The 12299-nt window shown below is 51.2% G+C and overlaps 1 protein-coding gene, 1 long non-coding RNA gene and 1 other non-coding gene across 11 annotated transcripts in view; 2 read left to right on the forward strand and 1 right to left on the reverse strand.

Moving 5' to 3' along the window:
- Positions 1–7913, forward strand: part of LOC119957097 — a 91275-nt gene extending 83362 nt beyond the window's left edge. Inside the window, exons 2-3 of one of the 4 annotated variants that reach the window (XR_005458747.1) lie at positions 1650–1698; positions 7755–7897. This is a non-coding gene — a long non-coding RNA (uncharacterized LOC119957097). Of the gene's footprint in view, positions 1–1649; positions 1699–7754 lie in introns of all 4 variants that reach the window. The other 3 variants (XR_005458748.1, XR_005458749.1, XR_005458746.1) reach the window with 3 other exon arrangements.
- Positions 1–12299, reverse strand: part of LOC119957094 (pancreatic secretory granule membrane major glycoprotein GP2-like) — a 265465-nt gene that overhangs the window by 165934 nt on the left and 87232 nt on the right. The gene's annotated exons all lie outside the window — the stretch shown is intronic.
- Positions 6200–6269, forward strand: trnag-ucc. The gene has a single exon. It is a non-coding gene; the product is annotated as a tRNA-Gly (tRNA).

Below are 12299 nucleotides of genomic sequence, written 5' to 3' on the forward strand. Positions count from 1 at the left end.
AAATGTTTCTATAAGATCCCCCCTCATCCTTCTAAATTCCAACGAGTACAGTCCCAGTCTACTCAACCTCTCCTAATAATCCAACCCCTTCAGCTCTGGGATTAACCTCATGAATCTCCTCTGCACACCCTCCAGCGCCAGTACGTCCTTTCTCAAGTAAGGAGACCAAAACTGAACACAATACTCCAGGTGTGACCTCACTAACACCTTATACAATTGCAACATACCCTCCCTAGTCTTAAACTCCATCCCTCTAGCAATGAAGGACAATATTCCATTTGCCTTCTTAATCACCTGTTGCACCTGTAAACCAACCTTCTGTGACTCATGCACTAGCACACCCAAGTCTCTCTGCACAGCGGCATGCTTTAATACTTTATTGTTTAAATAATAATCCCGTTTGCTGTTATTCCTACCAAAATGGATAACCTCACATTTGTCAACATTGTATTCCATCTGCCAGACCCTAGCCCATTCACTTAACCTATCCAAATCCCTCTGCAGACTTCCAGTATCCTCTGCACTTTTCGCTTTACCACTCATCTTAGTGTCATCTGCAAACTTGGACACATTGCCCTTGGTCCCCAACTCCAACTCATCTATGTAAATTGTGAACAATTGTGGGCCCAACACGGATCCCTGAGGGACACCACTAGCTATTGATTGCCAACCATAGAAACACCCATTAATCCCCTATCTTTGCTTTCTATTAATTAACCAATCCACTATCCATGCTACTACTTTACCCTTAATGCCATGCATCTTTATCTCATGCAGCAACCTTTTGTGTGGCACCTTGTCAAAGGCTTTCTGGAAATCCAGATAGACCACATCCATCGGCTCCCCGTTATCTACTTCACTGGTAATGTCCTCAACAAATTCCACTAAATTAGTTAGGCATGGCCTGCCCTTTATGAACCCATGCTGTGTCTGCCCAATGGGACAATTTCTATCCAGATGCCTCGCTATTTCTTCCTTGATGATAGATTCCAGCATCTTCCCTACTACCGAAGTTAAGCTCACTGGCCTACAATTTCCTGCTTTCTGCCTACCTCCTTTTTTAAACAGTGGTGTCATGTTTGCTAATTTCCAATCCACCGGGACCACCCCAGAGTCTAGTGAATTTCGGTAAATTATCACTAGTGCATCTGCAATTTCCCTAGCCATCTCTTTTAGCACTCTGGGATGCATTCCATCAGGGCCAGGAGACTTGTCTACCTTTAGCCCCATTAGCTTGCCCATCACTACCTCCCAGAGAGACTTCACTGACTATAGATAGATAAACTCAATGTTTACTATCCCACTCCCAGAGAGTCTTCACTGACTATAGATAGATAAACTCAATGTTTACTATCCCACTCCCAGAGAGACTTCACTGACTATAGATAGATAAACTCAATGTTTACTATCCCACTCCCAGAGAGAGTTCACTCGCTATAGATAGATAAACTCAATGTTTACTATCCCACTCCCAGAGACTTCACTCATTATAGATAAACTCAATGTTTACTATCCCACTCCCAGAGAGACTTCACTGACTATAGATAGATAAACTCAATGTTTACTATCACACCCCCAGTTTAACATTCTCTCTCATTTTCCCATCGCCGGAATTCTCTCTCATACGGATTGTCTCTTTTCCTTTGCAGGATTTGCCGAGTGAGATGAAGACGTTGTTGCTGATTCTGGGATGTCTGAGTGAGTAACTTTCATTCAGGACGCTCGGCTATTGTACAACAAATACAATTGTCTACGTTCAGTATCTTCCCCACAAAACTTCGAGAGCTTCTTCCTGACCAAAGAATTGGTTTGAAAGAGAGAATGTGGTTTTTGGAGAGGTTTTATTGAAGGATGTGTATTTATGAGGGTGTTCGGGGATGAGATGAAGGTGGAGTGACTGAGAGCTTTCGGGAAGACATTTCCCAGCTCGGAATGTTGGGATGAGATTGTGGCCTCCAGTGATTGGGTGACGGGCTTGTGTTGGACGCAGACGGATGATGTTTGAGGCTCAGGTCAGAGGAGATTGTGACACAATGAATGGTTTGGGAGGATTGAAATTTGAGGATGATCGGGAGAGTTTGTACAATTATCTCAGTGAGAGAGCTTGCCGGGGAAGGTGACGCACTGGAGGGAGGAGGCACATAAAATAGGTAATGCACTGGAGGGAGGTGAGATACTGGAGGGTCGTTGGGAGCCGGGGGAGGGAGGGAGTAGAGGTGCTGGAGGGAGGAGGCAATAGAGGGAGAAGGCGCATAAAATAGGTAATACACTGGAGGAAGGTGAGGAGCCGGAGGGAGGTGAGGTGCTGGAGGGAAGTTGGGACCTGGAGAGAGGTGAGGCACCGGAGGGAGGTGAGGAGCCGGAGGGAGGGTTTGGGGGAGGGAGGGATTTGGAGGGAGTATTTTGGAGGGAGAGTTTGGGAGGGTAGTTTTTAGAAGGGAAGGATTAATTGGAGGGAGGATCCTAGGGAATTTGAGCCAAGGGAGGGGTTTGAGCCGAGGGAGAGGTTTGAACCGAGGGAGGGGTTTGAAGTGAGGGAGGGTTTGAGCCGAGGGAGGGTTTGAGCCGATGGAGTGTTTGAGGAGGGAGATATTGCGAGGGAGGACTTGGGGAGAGGGGTTTTGGTAGGGAGGGTTTTCAGGTGGAGGATTTTCAGAGGGAGGGTTTTTAGAGGGAGGGTTTGAGTGGGAGGAGGGTTGGGGCAGAGGGAGGGTGGCAGTTGGGCTCCCTGGCATGACCACCCCTGTCCTGCCCCTGACCACCCTGGGGGTCTCCAATAGCCCGGGACACCCCATCCCCCCTTCCCCCTCATCCCCACCCCTCCCCTCCCAGGTGCCGTTACGTCTGCTCCACGTTTGTGTGGACCGGTATAAACGGAGGCCTGGTGAGCTCTCCCTGGCACGGCCGTTAAATCCCGGGAACTGGGAGATTCCAGCGTCTGGGAATTTTAATGAACCGAAAGTTACATAGAACAGCACAGAACAGGCCCTTCGGCCCTCAATGTTGTGCCGAGTATTGTCCAAAACCAAGATCAAGCTATCCCACTCCCTGTCATTCTGGTGTGCTCCATCTGCCTATCCAATAACCGCTTGAAAGTTCCTAAAGTGTCCAACTCCATATCACAGCAGGCAGTCCATTCCACATCCTAACCACTCTCTGAGTTAAGAGCCTACCTCGGACATCCCTCCTATATCTCCCACCCTGAACTTTATAGTTATGCCCCCTTGTAACAGCTACATTCACCCGAGGAAATAGTCTCTGAAAGTTAGATGTGGCGAGGTCTCTCCCGCCATCGAGTGGGCGAGTGACACCCCTGTTTGTGTGGGACACGGACACGGGATCACAGCCTGTGTCTGAGATTCGCTCTCACTGAGGAGAATCCCAGTGGATTTCGGAATGATGTCAGCACATCCTGATCATTAGTCAGACCAATGGGCCAGGGATTAAATACAGGGAAAGGGAGGATGTGGATCCCACAGAGTGAAACATGGGGAATATCGGGCGATTCCCAGGAGAAGTGAGGTCAACATCCTGGAAAGTTTGGGGGAATCTTGGGTGTGAAATTCACTGGAACAAGTTGTTGAGGTTTTCAGGCTGAAAGAATAAGTTTTAAAAATACAAAGGGGTCGATCCAATGGCCACGCTGCGCACTAGAATCAGCTCGCCATGGCGCAGGGCAGCCGGTAAATGCCAGGAGAGCCGGGATCGACCCGGCTCCCACCGTCTCCCGACATACATACACTGTGGGCGGGATCAGTATTTGGATCAGATTCCCGAGGAGTCTGAGGCTTTGGGATTCAGGACTTTGACCTCAGAGACATAAGAAGATAAGAACGAGGAGCAGGAGTCGGCCATCTAGCCCCTCGAGCCTGCTCCGCCATCCAATTAGATCATGGCTGATCTTTTGTGGACTCAGCTCCACTTTCTGGCCCGAATACCATAACCCTTAATCCCTTTATTCTTCAAAAAACGATCTATCTTTACCTTAAAAACATTTAATGAAGGAGCCTCAACTGCTTCACTGGGCAAGGAATTCCATAGATTCACAACGCTTTGGGTGAAGAAGTTCCTCCTAAACTCAGTCCTAAATCTACTTCCCCTCATTGTGAGGCGATGCCCCCTAGTTCTGCTTTCACGCACCAGTGGAAAAAACCTGCCCGCATCTATCCTATCTACTCTCTTCATAATTTTATATGTTTCTATAAGATCCCCCCGCATCCTTCTAAATTCCAACAAGTACAGTCCCAGTCGACTCAACCTCTCCTCGTAATCCAACCCCTTCTGCTCTGGGATTAACCTAGTGAATCTTCTCTACACCCTCCAGTTCCCACACGTCCTTTCTCAGGTAAGGAGACCAAAACTTAATTGAATACTCCAGGTGTGGCCTCACTAACACCGTATACAATTGCAGCATAACCTCCCGAGTCTGAAACTCCATCCCTCTAGCATTGAAGGACAAAACACCATTTGCCTTCTTAATCACCTGTTGCACCTGTAAACCAACTTTCTGTGACTCATGCACTAGCACACCCAGGTCTCTCTGCACAACGGCATGCTTTAATATTTTATCATTTAAATTGCTGTTATTCCATTCAAAATGGATAATCTCACATTTGTCAACATTGTATTCCATCTGCCAGACCCTAGCCCATTCACTTAACCTATCCAAATCCCTCTGCAGACTTCCAGTTTCCTCTGCACTTTTTGCTTTACCACTTATCTTAATGTCGTCTGCAAACTTGGACACATTGCACTTGGTCCCTAACTCCAAATCATCTATGTAAATTGTGAACAATTGCGGGCCCAACACGGATCCCTGAGGGACACCACTAGCTACTGATTGCCAACCAGAGAAACACCCATTTATCCCCACTCTTTGCTTTCTATTAATTAACCAATCCTCTATCCATGCTACTAATTTAACCTTAATGCCATGCATCTTTATCTGATGCAGCAACCTTTTGTGTGGCACCTTGTCAAAGGCTTTCTGGAAATCCAGATATACCACATCTATTGGCTCCCCGTTATCTACCGCACTGGTAATGTCCTCAAAAAATTCCACTAAATTAGTTAGGCACGACCTGCCCTTTATGAACCTATGCTGCGTCTGCCCAATGGGACAATTTCTATCCAGATGCCTCGCTATTTCTTCCTTGATGATAGATTCCAGCATCATCCCTCCCACCGAAGTTAAGCTAACTGGCCTATAATTACCCACTTTCTGCCTACCTCCTTTTTTAAACAATGGTGTCATGTTTGCTCATTGGATTGTTAGAGTTGTGACAGTGCGCCCTTGGATATGGACAGAGTGGGAACCCGAAGCGAGGGAGATAGTTTGCCGTGCAGGGAAAACGGGGAGCGAACAGCATCTTACCAGATCTGGGTGTACGAAGCTCTCAGGGCTCCCGGAGTCGAAAAGGCACAGTGTACTGTACCCGTTGATTTGGACCGTCGTCATAGAGTTGTTGAGATGCTTTGGGCGCGATTGTCCAGTGTGACTGGAATCCACCGGGACCAGCCCAGGGTCTAGTGAATTTTGGTAAATTATCACGAGTGCATTTGCAATTTCCCTAGCAATCTCTTTTAGTACACTGGGATGCATTGCACCAGGGCCAGGAGCCTTGTCTATCTTTAGCCCCATTAGCTTGCCCATCACTATCTCCTTTGTGATAATCCACTGTGAAGACCGACCCAACAAACCTGTTCAGTTCCTCAGCCATTTCCTCATAGAATAGAACAGTACAGCACAGAACAGGCCCTTCGGCCCTCGATGTTGTGCCGAGCAATGATCACCCTACTCAAACCCACCTATCCACTCTATACCCGTAACCCAACAACTCCACCCCCTTAACCTTACTATTAGGACACTACGGGCAATTTAGCATGGCCAATCCACCTAACCCGCACATCTTTGGACTGTGGGAGGAAACCAGAGCACCCGGATGAAACCCACGCAGACACGGGGAGGACGTGCAGACTCCACACAGACAGTGACCCAGCCGGGAATCGAACCTGGGACCCTGGAGCTGTGAAGCATTTATGCTAACCACCATGCTACCAGGCTGCCCTCATCTCCCATAATTAAATCTTCCTTCTCATCCTCTAAAGGACCAATATTTACCTTAGCCACTCTTTTTTGTTTTATATATTTGCAGAAAATTTTACTATCTGTTGTTATATTCTGACCAAGTTTACTCTCGATGGTGGTATAGTGGTGAGCATAGCTGCCTTCCAAGCAGTTAACCCGGGTTCGATTCCCGGCCATAGCAATAACAAATTGGAAATATCTAGGGGCTCGTTTAGCACAGGGCTAAATAGCTGGCTTTTAAAGCAGACCAAGACAGGCCAGCAGCACGGTTCAAACCCCATACCAGCCTCCCCGAACAGGCGCCGAAATGTGGGTACTAGGGGCTTTTCACAGTAACTTTATTTGAAGCCTACTTGTGACAATAAGCGATTTTCATTTTAATTTCATTTCATTTCATGATCTATCTTACTCTTCTTTATACCTTTTTGAGTAGCTGTCTGTTGCCCCCTAAAGATTTCCCAATCCTCTAGTCTCCCACTAATCTTTGCCACTTTGTATGCTTTTTCCTTCAATTTGATACTCTCCCTTATTTCCTTAGATATCCACGGTCGATTTTCCCTCTTTCTAGCATGCTCCCTTTTTGTTGGTATAAACCTTTGCTGAGCAATGTGAAAAATCGCTTGGAGACCTCGGGCGAGCGCTATTCAGCACTGGACCCACAATCGGGACCCAGATCCAATGGTACTTGGTGGGGGGAGGAGGGTCTCCCAGGGGATTGGAGATCCTCAGATGCATGACCTTTGGGCAGAGAGGTACCCTGGCACTAGTGCCACCTGGGTGCCTTGGCTGTGCCACCTGGGCACCCTGGCTGTGCCACCTGGGGCCCTGACTGGGCCACCTGGGTACCTTGGCTGTGCCACCTGGGCACCCTGGCTGGGCCACCTGGTCACCCTGGCCGTGCCACCTGGGCACCCTGGCTGTGCCACCTGGGTACCTTGGTTGTGCCACCTGGGCACCCTGGCTGTGCCTCCTGGGCACCCTGGCTGTGCCACCTGGGCACCCTGGCTGGGCCACCTGGTCACCCTGGCCGTGCCACCTGGGCACCCTGGCTGTGCCACCTGGGTACCTTGGCTGTGCCACCTGGGTACCTTGGTTGTGCCACCTGGGCACCCTGGCTGTGCCTCCTGGGCACCCTGGCTGTGCCACCTGGGTACCCTGGCCAGGCCACCTGGTTACCCTGGCCGTGCCACCTGGGCACCCTGGCTGTGCCACCTGGGTACCTTGGCTGTGCCATTTGAAGTTGGCTTCCCGCTCTCTCGTTACACTGGGGAGTTCTGGCGAGCGGAGCTCCCTGATGTACAAAACGGGGCCTGTGTGCAGCCTCGGCCACGTGTTCCCCGCTGAGGCTCCATATACAGCGCGAGTCACGTTGTATATCCATGTGTGTCTCGGCATGGCGAGTACTCGGAAACATGCGGCTAAACCTGCTCCCAATGGAACATTCCCAATTAGTGAATCGAGCCAAAGTCTGATGTTTGATGGAGCTGGGAGTCGGGGGGTGAGGGTGAGGGGTTCCGGGTGCTGGTCTCGGGAAGGAGCAGACATTCCCGCTTTCATTTCAGGGATTTGATAGCAGAGCAGTGGGTGAAACGGAGGTTTTTAATGTTTCAATGGATACGAGTCAGTGTGGAACATTTCCTAAACTTTATCTTTACAATCTTTACAGATTGCTGCCATTTACTGTCTGCCGACCCGTGTGTGAATCACACAGTCCTGGACCAGCCATGGAGAAGCACAAAGTGTGCCAATACTGACTGTTCTAGTTTGAAATGTGATGACAACCTTGCCACTGGATGGTACAGATTCAACGGGTAAGTCCAGGGGAAACTCAATTAAACTCATCAGTGAAACTTCAGAGAAACTGGGATCATTATTCAGAGCAATGGGGCAGAGAGTGAATCCTGGGAAAGGGAAGATGTGGATTCTACAGAGTGAAACATGGGGAATAATGGGAGATTCCCAGGAAGGTAGCACTGAGATAGAGAGTAAAGGTACGTTCTGGGATCGGGGGAAATATTTGTGAATGTGGAAAGATTCACGGTGCAGAACGAGGCCATTCGATCCATTATCTCCATGCTGGTTGAAGAAGCAGAGCGCCCCCTTCTGGCTCTGTCAGATTGTGCGGTTCACACCGCCCTGTGGGTGAAAAGATTCCTCCTCATCCCCCCATCAATCTGCCAACAATTATTTTCAATCTTTGCTCCTGGTTATTGACGTCTCTGCCAATGGAAACTGGTTCTTCCTAATCCACCCACTCCAGATTCCTCCCCATTTTAGACATTACAATTAAATCTCCCCTCAGCCTCCTCTGTTCATAGATAAACAACTCAGCCAATCCAATCTCTCCTCCTGATTACAGTTTCTCATTCATGTCAATGTCCCCGTTAATCATCTCTGTACGTTCTCAAGTCTGATCTCATTCTTCCTGCCCTGTGGTGACCAGAACTGTACACAGTCCGCGAGCTCTGGTCTGACAATTCTTTTATCTGATGAGAGAAACACCTCCTTCCTCTTCAACTCAAGGCCATGACCAATAAGGGAAAGTCTCCTCACACCATCTTCAGCACCTTGGGTGGGATTCTCCGACCCCCTGCCGGGTCGGAGAATCGCCGGGGGCGGCGTGAATCCCGCCCCTGCCGGCCGCCAAATTCTCCGGCACCTGTCGGCGGGCCCACTCCGCCGATTCTGCGGCCCGCGATGGGCCGAAGTCCCGCTGCTGTAATGCCGGTCCAGCCGGCATGAATTAAACCACCTCCCTTACCGGCAGGACCAGGCGGCGTGAGCGGGCTCCAGGGTCCTGGGGAGGGGCGCGGGGCGATCTGGATCCGGGGGTTGCCCCCACGGTGGCCTGGCCCGCGATCGGGGCCCGCCGATCCACGGGAGGGCCTGTGCCGTGGGGGCACTCTTTCCCCTCCACGTCGGCCATTGCCTCCGCGATGGCAGACGCGGAAGTGACCCCCCCCCCTGCACATGTGCAGGGATAACGTCAACAGCCGCTGATGCTGGCAGAGTCCCTACGGCCTCGGCTGGTGTGACGCCAAAGGCCTTCCACGCCAGCCATCAGGACGGCAACCACTCCGGCGCGGGCCTAGACCCTAAAGCTGAGGGCTTGGCCCCTGAAGGTGGGGAGGATTCCACACATTTGGGGCGGCCTAACGCCGGACTGATTCACACCACTCCATCCTGCCGGGACCCCCCCCCGCCCCGCCGCATTAGGGGAGATTCCCACCCCTTATTTCTCTGTCCTGCTGTCATCAGGAATCAGTGGATATAAACTCTGAGATCCCTCTGCTCCACCACATATCTCAATATCCAGCCCTCATTGTGCGGTCGCTCCCATTGCAGTGACTGTCCTCCCAAAACCCATTTCCTCTCACTTCCCTACATGGAGTTGTGTTGCTCACATATCCAGCCACCTGACCAGCCCATTGATATCTTGCTGCAGTTTACAGCTTTCCTCCCAGGAATATCCCCATCTCTCTCTCTCTCTCTCTCTCTCTCCCGGTCCCGGGAATATCCTCGTCTCTCTCTCTCTCCCGCTCTCGGGAATATCCCCATCTCACTCTCTGTCTCCCGCTCCCTGGAATATCCCCGTCTCTCACTCTCTCTCCCGCTCCCGGAAATATCCCCGTCTCTCTCTCTCTCTCTGCCGCTCCCGGGTATATCCCCGCCTCTCTCTCCCCCTCCCGCTCCCGGGAATATCCCCATCTCTCTCTCTCTCTCTCTCTCTCCCGGTCCCGGGAATATCCTCGTCTCTCTCTCTCTCCCGCTCTCGGGAATATCCCCGTCTCGCTCTCTCTCTCTCTCTGCCGCTCCCGGGTATATCCCCGTCTCTCTATCTCTCTCCCGCTCCCGGGAATATCCCCGTCTCTCTCTCTCTCTCTCCCGCTCCCGGGAGTATCCCCGTCTCCCGCTCTCTCTCTCTCCCGCTCCCGGAAATATCCTCATCTCGCTCTCTCTCTCTCCCGCTCCCGGGAATATCCCCGTCTCTCTCTCTCCCGCTCCCGTGAATATCCCCGTCTCTCTCTCCCTCTCTCTCTCTCCCGCTCCCAAAAAATATCCCTCTCTCTCTCTCTCTCCCGGGAATATCCTCGTCTCTCTCTCTCTGATGTGAGCATCAATTCACTCGGAACACGATTGGAAGTAAACTGTGGTTTTAATAGTCTTACAACTGAGCCTGCCTGCGACCAGAAGAACTGAGGGCAGGCTCACACGGCTGCAGCACTTTATACTTCCGGTAGTGGGAGGAGCCATGGGTGGAGCCATGGGCGGAGACAAGCGTGGAGCCCTGTACAAGCTCCTTATCTCCCTCTATGGGCAAAGCCACACAATGGCTCACAGACAGAGCCCACAAGGACAAAATACCATACAATACAATACAGTGTGAATGACATTCACCACACGGGAATATCCGCGTCTCTCCCGCTCCCGGGAATATCCCTGTCTCTCTCTCTCTCTCACTCCTGCACCGGGAATATCCCCGTCTCTCTCTCTCTCACTCTCTCTCTCTCTCCTGCTCTGGGAATATCCCTCTCTCTCTCTCTCTCTCTCCCGGGAATATCCCCGTCTCTCTCTCTCTCTCTCCTGCTCCCAGGAATATCCCTCTCTCTCTCTCTCTCTCCTGCTCCCGGGAATATCCCTCTCTCTCTCTCTCTCCTAGGAATATCCCCGTCCCTCTCTCTCTGATGTGACCATCAATTCACTTGGAACACGATTGGAAGTAAACTGTGGTTTTAATAGTCTTACAACTGAGCCTGCCTGCGACCAGAAGAACTGAGGGTAGGCACACACGGCTGCAGCACTTTATACTTCCGGTAGTGGGAGGGGCCATGGGTGGAGCCATGGGCGGAGACAAGCGTGGAGCCCTGTACAGGCTCCTTATCTCCCTCTATGGGCAGAGCCACGCAATGGCTCACAGACAGAGCCCACAAGGACATAATACCATACAATACAATACAGTGTGAATTACATTCACCACACGGGAATATCCGCGTCTCTCCCGCTCCCGGGAATATCCCCGTCTCTCCCACTCCCGGGAATATCCCTCTCTCTCTCTCTCTCTCCTGCTCCCGGGAATATCCCTCTCTCTCTCTCTCTCCTAGGAATATCCCCGTCCCTCTCTCTCTGATGTGACCATCAATTCACTTGGAACACGATTGGAAGTAAACTGTGGTTTTAATAGTCTTACAACTGAGCCTGCCTGCGACCAGAAGAACTGAGGGTAGGCACACACGGCTGCAGCACTTTATACTTCCGGTAGTGGGAGGGGCCATGGGTGGAGCCATGGGCGGAGACAAGCGTGGAGCCCTGTACAGGCTCCTTATCTCCCTCTATGGGCAGAGCCACGCAATGGCTCACAGACAGAGCCCACAAGGACATAATACCATACAATACAATACAGTGTGAATTACATTCACCACACGGGAATATCCGCGTCTCTCCCGCTCCCGGGAATATCCCCGTCTCTCCCACTCCCGGGAATATCCCCGTCTCTCTCTCTCTCTCTCTCCTGCACCGGGAATATCCCCGTCTCTCTCTCTCTCTCTCACTCTATCTCTCTCTCCTGCTCCCGGGAATATCCCTCTCTCTCTTTCTCTCTCCTGCTCCCGGGAATATCCCTCTCTCTCTCTCTCTCTCCTAGGAATATCCCCGTCTCTCTCTCTCTGATGTGACCATCAATTCACTTGGAACACGATTGGAAGTAAACTGTGGTTTTAATAGTCTTACAACTGAGCCTGCCTGCGACCAGAAGAACTGAGGGTAGGCACACACGGCTGCAGCACATTATACTTCCGGTAGTGGGAGGGGCCATGGGTGGAACCATGGGCGGAGACAAGCGTGGAGCCCTGTACAAGCTCCTTATCTCCCTCTATGGGCAGAGCCACGCAATGGCTCACAGACAGAGCCCACAAGGACATAATACCATACAATACAATACAGTGTGAATTACATTCACCACACGGGAATATCCCCGTCTCTCCCGCTCCCGGGAATATCCCCGTCTCTCTCTCTCTCTCTCTCCCGCTCCCGGGAATATCCCCGTCTCTCTCTCTCTCTCTCTCTCTCTCTCCAGCACCAGGAATATCCCCGTCTCTCTCTCTCTCGCTCCCGGGAATATCTCCATCTCTCTCTCTCTCTCTCTCTCTCTCTCTCCTGCACCGGGAATATCCCCGTCTCTCTCTCTCTCACTCCCGGGAATATCTCCAACTCT

This window comes from Scyliorhinus canicula, chromosome 25 (assembly GCF_902713615.1).
Source record: "Scyliorhinus canicula chromosome 25, sScyCan1.1, whole genome shotgun sequence".
Classification (NCBI taxonomy): Eukaryota; Metazoa; Chordata; class Chondrichthyes; order Carcharhiniformes; family Scyliorhinidae; genus Scyliorhinus; species Scyliorhinus canicula.